We start from the raw sequence: 12208 nt of genomic DNA on the forward strand, positions 1-12208 counted from the left end.
CGTTATGCGGGCCTCTCACTGTTGCGGCCTCTCCCATTTGCGGAGCACAGGCTCCGGACGCGCAGGCCCAGCGGCCATGGCTCACGGGCCCAGCCGCTCCGCGGCATGTGGGATCCTCCCGAAACGGGGCACGAACCCACGTCTCCTGCATCGGCAGGCGGACTCTCAAGCACTGCGCCACCAGGGAAGCCCAATAGTCATTTTTGAAGTCAGTTAAAGCTCAACTTTATATTATAAGCATAATCAATATCTAAATGACATTTAATTCATGAAAATAAAATCCTTTCAATAAAGTATTGCTTTGTGGTTAAATTTCATGTTATTTTAATGTAAAATTAATTTCAAAATAATTTTAATCTCTAATTTTTATAGGAATTAGTGTAGTGATAGCCTAAGAAAACATTTTGGATGATATAAAATTTTTCAAATCTTAATTTATTCATTCTATGAAATTTATTCAATATTGAATTAAAGATTAAGGTTCTTGATGATCTTAATCTCTTACTAAACTACTCTAGTTTTGGAAGATTAATTTGTCTTTTAACATTAATTTAAAAGATTATTTTATATGTGATTTTGTGTTATTTTCCTCTACACATGTCCTAGGAAATTATGTGGAAAAATAAAAAGCACACTTCCAAAATCTATGAAAACAATGATTATCTTACCTAAGCTATAATAAGTAGGATAATCAATAATAAGTATATGCAGGGAGTACAGTAAATATATACACAGTATCCAGCAATGTAGCCTGGAGAAAATTTCCTAAGGTGTAGTTTACATTTTAGATCACTGGTCTATTGATGGTGGCTTTCCTGGCCAATAGCCATAGGTGGCTCTCACTGGGAAACTTGTAAACCTGTGACTGTGTCCCAAGTACATACCTCCAATCTGAGACCCAAATCTCAGACTCAGAATGTAGTAAAAGAAAAATGCTTTCTTTGTGTTCTTAACTTATAGCGATTCAGTAAAATGAATGTGACACTGAATGCCCATAGTCTACACCTGCAAATGAGAAGAAAATTTCAATTACTGTCTACTGAGTCAACCTTACTTAAAGAAATAGATAGGCATTTTATACATTTTTATTATATTTTTCTCACTCATCCTCTTCTTTTTAATGCATTTCCAAAGACTGTCTCTCTACATATTTTATAAAACTGATTTAAAATACATGTGATAAAATACATCCCCATTTAAATTAATAAACAGCATTTATCCCAAGGAATAAACTTTTATCATTATTGTTAGAATTCCCTTATTTTTTAAGGACTATAGCTTCCTCATTCCTCAGTAATAATCCTGTACCATAATTGTGTTTAAATTTTATCCATTGCATTACCACTTACATTTATGTCTCTAAACAATATAATATTTAGCTTTACACATTTTTGTAATAAAATCATTTTAAACTTATTCTACTGCAACTTGCTTTCTATTCTCTCTATATTATGTTACTGAGACATCTATGCTACTGAAGGTACTATTTTTCATTTATTCACATCTTTATCATTTTCAACTGTATGAATGAAATGAGACAAATTTATATAATCTACCATTTGTGTTTTTTTGTGTGTTTTGCCATTGGGAACAGTATTTATAAGACCATCCTTTTACAGGCTTCCTGGTGAACATATGAAAGCTTCTTTAGAGCGTACATCTGATAAGGAATTGCTGGATCAGGGTATGTGCATTGTTAACTTTACTAGGTAACACTAATTTTTTTTTTTTTTTTTGTAGTATGCAGGTCTCTCACTGTAGTGGCCTCTCCCATTGTGGAGCACAGGCTCTGGACGTGCAGGTTCAGTGGCCATGGCTCACAGGCCTAGCAGCTCCACAGCATGTGGGATCTTCCTGGACCGGGGCACGAACCTGTGTCCCCTGCATCAGCAGGCAGACTCTCAACAATTGCGCCTCCAGGGAAGCCCTGATTTACTTTTAATGGAAGTATTACTTTCTTCTCTGAGATTTTATATATATTTTTTGTTATTGATAATTTAAAATGTTACTATGGGTATCTAGCTCTGAAATGTTCTTTATATCTCCTCTTTAACATTTTAAAGTGTCTTTAACTTTGAAAGATTACAAGTATATTACTTTTTTTTTTATTCTGGGACATTTAATTATACAATCTATTCAAATATTTCTGAGTCCCAAGTTTTAACTTTTTCTCACTTTATAAATCCTATAATCCAGATATTAAAACTTCTACCTTATATTTTATTTCTCCTCATTTCTATTATATAATTTTTATTGATTTATATTTTCTTGATACTTCTGCAAGAATTTTTCACTCTGATATTCTAATTTTCCAATTTGTTTTCCATGGGCATACATTCTTTAATTACCCTATCTACTGTGTTAGTTCAGCTCTGTTTTTGCTCTATGCATTTTAGTTTGATATTTATTATGTTTATTTTGCAGTTTGTAGATGATAGTATTGGTACATGTATCTTTTTTATTGTGCTTAGTATATGAAGTTTTATTATTATTTGTTCTTCCAAAGTTACAAAACATCTGCTTCTCAATGAATCTGTGATCAATCCAGTTTGCTGATTTCTTTTGAAATAAAAGTATTCCTTAGATAGCTTACAGAATTATTTGTAAGCTCCTATTTCTTGCAGTGAGAATTAGGTAAGGACCAAAGGATACACTGTATTCTGCATCAAGACTATAGCCACAAAGAACAGGCTAGGTTCAAATAACACAAGGGATAGAGAACTACAGGCATGAAGAAACATTATTTATTATTTCTCATATCACAGAATAACTTCTTTGGAAGGAGATTTACACTCAGTCTCCCCGGGAGAAACAACATTAAGAAGAAGTTCTTCTTTTCAGTGTTTCTCAAATTTCCAATGAACATTGGACCTATATGAGGAAGTTTTATTCTTTTATTTTTTGACTGGGTTGTGTGGCTTGTGGGATCTTAATTCCCTGACCAGGAACTCAACCCAGGCCCTTGGCAGTGAAAGTACAGAGTCCTAACAACTGGACCACCAGGAAACTTTCTGGGGAAGTTTAAATAATACTGATAACAGTATCTCATCCAGAGATTCTGATTTAATTAGTCTCATTTTTAGTTTTGCATGAATTATTTTAAAACTTTCCAGGTAACGTCAATGTACATCCAAGTGTAAGAATCACTGTCCATAATTAGATTCCTCAGCTTTGTGTGTAGAGACGGTTAGAGGTGGGAAATGTACATTCCAAAACTAGTCAGTCCACAATTTCTTTTTTCAGCTTCTCATTTTGAGCAGGCTTCTGAATGGTCCTTATTTTAACCCTCTGCTGTTCTAAAAGCAGAGGGCTGAGATATCACTTGAAAGACAAGCTCTGAATACCCTAAAACAAGGTAGGAAAGAAATAAGGGCAGAATTAGAAGTTTATTTCCTGTATCATACTCTGATGGACATATGTAGTCTGGAAAAACTACCTCCTCATTACAACATTTCCAAGAAAAAAAAAAAATCTATTTCCCAGACTTTAGCTCAGTTATTCTTATTTCCATTATTTTGGTCTTTTCTTGTGGTAATTCTGAGGAAGGAAGTCAGCAATTTACACTAATTTAGGAAAAAAAATACAACAAATGAGTGAATATATCAAAAAAGAAGCAGACTCATAGATATAGAGAACAAACTAGTGGTTACCAGTTGGGAGGGGAGGGAGGTACAAACTTTTGGGTGTAAAATAGGTTTAAAGATGTATTATACAACACAGGGAAAATAACCAATATTTTGTAATAACTGTAAATGAAAAGTAACCTATAAAAATTGTATAAAAAATTTTAAAAGATCTATGAAAATCTGTCTAGTTTCATCAGAGGAATTAATTCAGACATTTCTATCAATGTATCTCTTTGAAATTTGGCTTATTTTATAACTTTAAATATTAATTAACTCACTAAGTAAACTCACATTTTGAAAAATAGAATATTTCATTTAAAACAAAAACAAAAAAACACATGCTATTAGGCATTTAAGAACTAAGAATAGGATATATACATTTTATATCCATAGTACCTAATGGAGTCATTTTCTAATAGACATCAATAAATATCAGTTGTATAAATTAATGTATTTTCTTCAACATGAAAGCTAACACAACTGAATAAATTAAGGAATTCAGTGTCACACCTATCTATATTATGTGATTTAAGGTATATGAGGAAATACACCATATTAGCTTTTTATTAATGAGCAAATTTTCCAAATTAGTGTAGTTAAAATTCATACATAAAGTATATTTTCAGCCACGTAAATATATTCAGTGTATAGTTTCTTTCCATATACCCATTATAGTCAGAAACCACATCTTAAACAAATACACACTGCCTAAATTATCTCTAAAGTGATTAATTTATTTGGCATAAAATTTATGTTCTACTTAATTCTTCTGCTTTAATAGAATTAGCATTTATATATGCCTATCATTTCTTTTGTGGTCTTGGATAAGTCATATCATCATGATGGAAATCATTTTCCCCACTAGAAATTGAAAATTGGACACGATATTCTCTTTTTGACCATTTCAATTCAAAGTGTGCAATTCTTCTATGATTACATTAGACTAAAACATATGAATTGCCAATATTCTACTTTCATTTGACTTATTAATGTCACAATTCCATAAAATTTTACTTAGCATTTTTGGCCTGCTTTTTATGCACCTGGTCTCAGCCAGAACACTATAAATATATTGTGTACTTGTTAATTTAGAATTGTTTTTAACCATTGGAATCACTGAAAGTGGAAAGAGCTGAAGGAAAGAACATAGGAAATAAATCTGGACAGATCATGAAATATTTCCACTCTAACACTTGTCTATGGCTATCACAGAACACACAGTTACATCCAATCATCAAGACTTGTGGAAACAAATAATTTTGTGATATTATTTGTGATATCTTCCTGACTTTAAGGTGACCCACGTCCTTGACAAAATGTAACTGGGTTGTTTCCATAGTTACAATAAGTAGAATGTAAGAAGCCTACTCATCTTCTTTGTTTTCAACCTTGTGAACTAAGGTTTTCTTGTTCTTTTTACTTTTTCTTTTTGCCAAAATAACCCCTTCATAATGCTATTCAAGTCATTTTCTGTACCCCACCACAAATGTGAAGAATAATCTGCTAATATTTTTCGCTTGTCTCCTAGAAAAAAGTTAACTATTATGCTGTTTGACTATTTTGGCTATTTGATTTGTAGAAAATTTCAAATGGACTCAGTAGCTTCATGTTCATAGACATAATGATTCAAAATTTTAATAATATGTATATACAGAGAATTTTAATAGTCTTCTCCGTGAAGGTAAGCACATACCCATTATTTACTATCAAGTGTGTCATGTGTTCTATTACAGTGCCTGAGAGTATTGAGGGTATTTAATTCCCCTAAATATGGTACCTGTACTTTTAATGTAGCAAATACATAGGTAGGAAATGTGTTTTTTAAAGGTAACCTTCAACTTCAGCATTTTAAAAATAATCATAAATCCAAATTAGTGTAGTTCAAATAAGTACCTTTAATTACGTATTTGTGTATGGCAACCTCCTTATTATAACTGACCCTACACTAGGAGTAATGTTGCTCTTATACTCAGTGATGTAGATTTAAGGGAAACCTATGTATAACTCCAGAAGGTATTTCTCTGTGAAAAAAGAGCCTTTGTATGGAGCCATACAAAATTTTTCCTTCAGTCACACAAATTGATCAGTGGTGCTACATTGTACTTTTATAAATATTGCCTAGAGAGATGATCATCCGAGAAAACTAGACATTTAGATTCATTTTTACTTATATCTATCGGTGGATTTTGAGTAGTATCAAGAGACCAAGCCTTCTGATGCAGTAAGTTAGAAGAGTGATATATTAGGAAATGAGTGCTTTACAAATAATGTAAATTTAAATGACCACCTATATATTTAGAGATCTTGTGTTATTGATTTGCAAATTTCAGAGAATTGTAGAAACTTTTTATTTTGGTTGGGTCAACATGTTAAAATTTATAACTTTTAAATAATATATGTAGTGTGTAAAGAGTGTTTTTATAAGGGCTACTATGTCTACATACATTTACATGAGAGAACAAAGGTGGCATATTAAACACATAAGTATATATTATTAATTTTATTCATAGTATAGGATGCATATATTTAATTATATTACTAAAATTCATATATTTTTTTAAAATTTCTTATTACAGGTTGGTGAGTAATTGACTACATATAGGACTTTCTGTAGAGGTATATTTCATAACTAGCTACACTTCTCGGAAATATCCATTAAAAATCGGGTCTTATAAGTTCTACAACACTGAAGCATGATCTTTAAAAATTTCCTGCTCCTGGGTTAGATTTTGATATTAGATTCAAATAATCATTAAAGGGTTAAGTTACTGTAGTACAATTTTAAACAAAGAAGTATCGTTTATGTCTAATTAATTTTACTTTCTTACCTAGCCATTCTCATGAATGCCACAGGTGCACAAAAGATAAATCTCTCTTTGATCATGAGAGTGAGATAAAGTAGCCTCTGAAAATATTGTCTATTTCTTATCAGATGGATTTATCTCTTTAACTTATTTGCATCTGTTTCCTTGTATCTTACATACAATCAGCAACAACTGTTTGCTACACAAATGTTTTCTTAGGACAATCTTGATCGTCATAATTTAATAATGGGAAATGGAATTAAGTGACTTTGATTATCTTCCCATGAGGAAAACAAAAACAAAAATCTACGTCAATAAAGTTAATCCAACATATTTTAAATAAAAATGCATAGCTATATGAGATAATTCTTTATTCATAAATTTTCAGTAGCAAATTAATGTAATTCTTTGCCCAAATCATTTACTTGTTAATTTAAAGGGAACTTCTAGAGTTTAGGAAAAAAAGAAAATATGTGACACTAACTCCTTGGGTCAGTATTTTCTGACTTGAAAATCTTTAAAAGGATGTTCAGATGTATGGGACTTACATTTAAATATGGCTTATACAACAGTTTCTTCTGAGAACACGCATTTTAAAAATATTTTGCATTCTATGTCATTAAAACATGAAATTATATCTTCCCAAATTAAATAAGTTTGAGCTACGCTAGGGTAGAGCAGGAGAAATTCCCCCTCCTACATTCCTTTTCCAATTTAGAGTATATAATTTAGACTAGGTTACAACATATTTTTTCCTCTTTAGGATCCTCTGAAACAGGTGGTATAATCACACAGCCCAGGTACATGAAGGTATTATAAGTGTAACAATCAAAGTTATATCATGAGAGGCAATTAAATTGTTATACTCCAAATTGGTCCTACTAAGCCACTGCTCATGTCTTTTGATATATTATCAGTTAATGCACTCTGAAATTCAGAGGCAAGTTTTGTAGCACATTCAAAATAATCTTATACAGATGGCATACTATCTTGCTATTAAAAAAAATAAATCTTTCTACATACCAAAAATTTATATTCATTCTTTAGGTGAAACTGCCATAGGAAATACAAACTTACTTGAAAGTGCAAAAATTTGTAACCTAGGATTTCAGGGGAGACTTCTAAAATCTTATTATATTTTTTGATCAACTGCCTTTCTTATAAATGTCGATTATTTTATATCCTGAAATTCACCCCTTGAATTTTACCTACCTCATCTAGCCCATTCTTTCTAATCTATTCAGGCTAACTGCTTCAAAAATCTGCCCTTCACCCTCATCTACATACTATTAGATGTTCATCCTCCCTTTATTGAGACTTATCTTCTCTGCCTCTGTGATTGATGAGCTCTTTGTTCATCTCCTCAGGACTGTATGTTATGGGTCCCATACAAAACAAGCAGATTTTTGGGTCCCTTGTTAAATGGCCTGGAGTAGTAAACCCAAAGAAGAATATGTTGCCTCCAAATCCAGAGGCAAAATAAGTGTTGTGCCTTTTTTCTGGTTGTTAGGGAACAGATGTCACAACTTATCCTTCACCTTAGAAGGGACACCACTGGACTTCTAGAAATTTCACTGAAGTTGAAGGTCCCTGAAGTTTTGACAGATTTATTTCCCACATTCTTACATATACATATCTTACTAATGTTAGCATAGTGACTACAATGTGTGTGTGTTCTGTTTCTTTGGAGAAATGATACAGATTTTGGTAGCAGGACTGGTTCTAAAAGAACAGAATCTTACGGATGAGCTTTCTGGATTTTTTCTGGGCTTTCTAGAATCCTAGAATTGGTTCTCTAGTGTGAATAGTTTTAAAGGCACTAATAACCCTATTTCCAGTGCTAAAGATGTCACTGACAGTCAATGTCATGATGCAGCAACAGAGATATGCAAAATATCACTATTGGGTATTTGTAATTAAATATTTATAAAAGGCATTGTTCTGGGTCACCATGTAGTTTGTACCTTAAACATTTCAGCTAAACTAATGAGTTTAAATAAATTGACTTGTTACTGCTCTTTGAGTTTTCTCACTTTGCTGCATTCAGATCATTCTTAATAGATATATTGGTTATTTTCATGAAAACTATAAATGTTGTCAGAGTTATACTAAGAAATTTAACTACTATGTCTCCTAAATACTGCCTGGAACCTCCTTTTCTGTCACAATTGCTCTTCCTTATCCCCTAAAACAGAAATTCTACTCCTTTACTTGTGAAAACCTGCCATCTCTTTGGCACATAGTGAGATCTACATCTATATCTCTATCTATCCACATATCTGTATATAACATTATACATATTATATCTATGTTATACATAGATATATCATAATTTTATATGTTGTCAGTTTATAGTTATTATAAAAAATAGCATCTCCATTAATTATTTCCTTTGTGTTTTCCAAGAACAATAAATGTCCTTTTACATGTGCCCTCCTGAGCTTTGATTTGTCTCATTTTTGAGCATGTTCACAAATACATGTTTTATTGTATTTTTGCTATCTTTTTGATTTTTCTTTGATTTGTCTCATTTTTGAGCATTTTCAAAAATACATGTTTTATTGTATTTTTGCTATCTTTTTTGGTCAAAATTCATTTTTATTAATAAGAATAAACACTTATTCCAGTTTCAGTCATTATGTTGGAAGTTACTAATTAAAAAAATATAAATAATCACTTAAAAATCCTGTTTTAACTAAGACAACAAAACTGTGGCTTAAAAAATAAAAGTATTCAGCACCATTTGATCATATAACTTTCAGACTTTGTTCTTAAAGTTTCTGGAACTTTCCTGTCTGTGAAGTACAGGAGTTGCTGAGTTACATGAGGAACTCTCTCTGTGGCAACCAAAGAGAAGTTAAGCAATCAGCCTATATTCAGCCTGCTAACTTGGACTATACAATGTTCCCTTCCTCTCCACTCTAGCTCAGGAGGGACATGCTTCTAAGCACTGAGGTATGAAGAGTCCAACTTTTATTAGCTGGAAAGACCAGTTCTAATAGCAAATAATGGTAAATCTCCAACACAGATGCTACTGTCCTTAATGTCCTGTGGTTTTAGGAAATTATGTAAATATTTTGGATTTAGTTCAATTTATTCAGAAATAAAACATGTTTAATAGTGTTAAACTACTCTGCCAGAGTAAGTGTCTGCTGGTTTAGTATCCTTATAAAAGAAAAAAATATATATGTGAAATACATGTAGGTAAATCATAATCTTAAAGTATACTTAGAATACTGCTTTATTTAAATCAAAATTTAACAAAATGTCTTCAATTAGAAGAAGCTAATGAAACTAAATCCAAAGTTATGACAAGGGAGACTTGCTCTCAGTTAAAGTTGTATTGCTTAGAGAACTTAAAGCCATTATAGGCAAGGTTAAGGTGGCGCCTCCTTATTCTTTACTATACATAATTTCAATCAGGTTGGGCCAGAAATGAGCATTTCTAAATATAATGTTTCAGAAAAGTCCATAGAAGTGTTTCAAAGACTTTTATGCAAAAGAATGTCTGTCTGTCTTTCTGTATCAGTGAGTAGTATGCCCATCAGAATTTCCTAATAACACAAAGACAAAGGCAAGTCCATACACCTGATCAGATATCAAAGGAATGGGAGGTGAACTATTAGGTCACTTGTAGAGCTTCTGCTAGCCTTTTATTGTATTCTGTTCACCAGTGTGAGTCAGGTGGACTTTTGTGAGAGAATAGTGTTTGGTAGCCAGGAGATTTTGGGGACATTTCTTCCTAAGTGGAATACACAACAAATAAGGGAATAGGGGAGGTAATACAGGGAAGTTACTCTTTCCAGCTCAGCAGGAGTTGATGAAGCCCATATATATATCCAAGAAGCCCATGGGATCCTCTAGCTATGGATAGTGGCTAATGTGGTCATCCAGAATGACACTGTGGACTGTGGCAGCATTTTCCTGTACAGCTCCGAAAACTCTGGACAGGGATTTACCAGATCCAATGGCCCTTAGATAAAATGAATGGGAATAGATACAATGACAAGAGCTCTCACCCAGTGTCTTCTAAACTTTTTCCTCTGATTGATATACTGCAAGAGACTGTCGATAACCAAGTTCCTGTCATTGTGGTGTATCCCTGCCCACATGTCCCACAGCTCACTCTCACTCTCAGAGGGTCAGGTGTACAGCCCCAAATTTGAGGAGAGACCTCAAGAGAATACAAAGTTCATCAGCCACGTGAGGATGGGTGACAGCATGCCTCCGTCTTTGAGAAGGTTTTGGAGAAGGAGAAGAAGGTGAGCTTCAAGAAATATACCTCCATTTGACAGACAGAGACTCTTAATGGTAAGCTGACCAGATCTATTCTGCTTGAAACTATAGAGCAGCTCCTGAGCAAAGATATCTCCACAGGCATGAGACAACAAGTTGATCCTACTGTTCTGGAACCCCAGATGCCGCAAAAGCGCCTCCACGATGCTGGCCTGCTCAAATATGGAATAGTGATGTGGTCTTGGTTTGTCACTGAAGCCAAAACCTAGGAAATTGAGGACAATCACTAGATGAAACCTGAGGGTCAGACTTACCATATCTTGTACCAGTCATAGCTGAACATTGTAAAACCATATAAAAGCACAACTATCTCCGGACTTCAAATCACACCCACAGAGTCTTAGTAGAAGATGCTCATTCCCTTTTAGGTAAAAAAAAAAAAAAATTGCCTGATGACTTCCATGAGTGAAGAACAGAGTAAAGCTGGGGGTGGCGGGAGGAGGGGTGGTGATGTGCAGATAGGCCGCAAGAAGGGGCATAGCTAGTAGCCCCACCTAAACCCACCACTCCCTCATCCTGATTTTGGTAAGACTTGGGTTTCCAGACTCCATGTTTGGGGGACACCTGTTGCGGCTGTCTTTAAGTGATTTTATTATTTTTAAAAATTTTTTTTCTAACTTTATTGAGGAATGATTGACATAAAAATTTGTATATATTTAAAGTGTATAACTTGATGATTTGATATACATATACATTGTGGAATGATTAACAAGATCAAGACAATTAATATGGTCATCACCTCAAATAAGTGATGTAGTTAACTATTTATTCCCTGATTGTTTTGATTTAAAGGAATCTAAAGTCATAATACTGAGTCACTGCATAAATAAGTTACCTTGAAGAGAGTCATTTTTCTTTCTAAATTTAATATTAACAAGCTCAATATCTAGACTAGTAATAAATCCCTTGATTTATCCCATTAAGGTGCATGTCTTTTAAATTTGTGTTCTTGTGTAAGCTTTATTTCAGCTGTAAGCACTCTTTGGAGAATATTAGTACTTTAGCAAATGTTTATCTATTTCTCTAACAGTGCTAGAAGGATGTGAAGCATTGAATGATTTTGATATGGAACCCATATTCATGATGAAAACTAAGACAATGTTTCTTTCCTTTCTACACCAGGGATGGCCTCAGGGGTAATTTTGACTAGAGTTTTTCTCACTAGGGCAGAGAGCTCTATTATTGAGGTATTTTTTGTTTTTTGGTTTTGTTTTTTTTTTCCAATTTTGCGAAGAAGTAGTAGGCATATTCCTTCGGGCTCTCTTAACTCAGTTATGAAACTGATTGCCCATTCCTCTAATATGCTTGGAAATACAAAAAAAAAAACACTGAAGCCATTTTCTGCTCATTATGTTTCTATAGAAATACAAAATCATCATATCTATTGAGCAAAGACACTTTGAACTCTTCCCCAACGTGAAGGATTAGTTCCTTCTGAAACTTTTATAAGTGCTGTGGCCTTGATATGAAAATTGTTTTAAG

The 12208-nt window shown here is 33.2% G+C and overlaps 1 pseudogene; it reads right to left on the reverse strand.

The window, feature by feature from the left end:
• Positions 1-10237: 10237 nt before the first annotated feature.
• On the reverse strand, positions 10238-11241 carry LOC103068668 (mesoderm-specific transcript homolog protein-like; annotated as a pseudogene).
• Positions 11242-12208: the final 967 nt, after the last annotated feature.

This window comes from Lipotes vexillifer, unplaced genomic scaffold, assembly GCF_000442215.2.
Source record: "Lipotes vexillifer unplaced genomic scaffold, Lipotes_vexillifer_v1.1 scaffold1859, whole genome shotgun sequence".
Classification (NCBI taxonomy): Eukaryota; Metazoa; Chordata; class Mammalia; order Artiodactyla; family Lipotidae; genus Lipotes; species Lipotes vexillifer.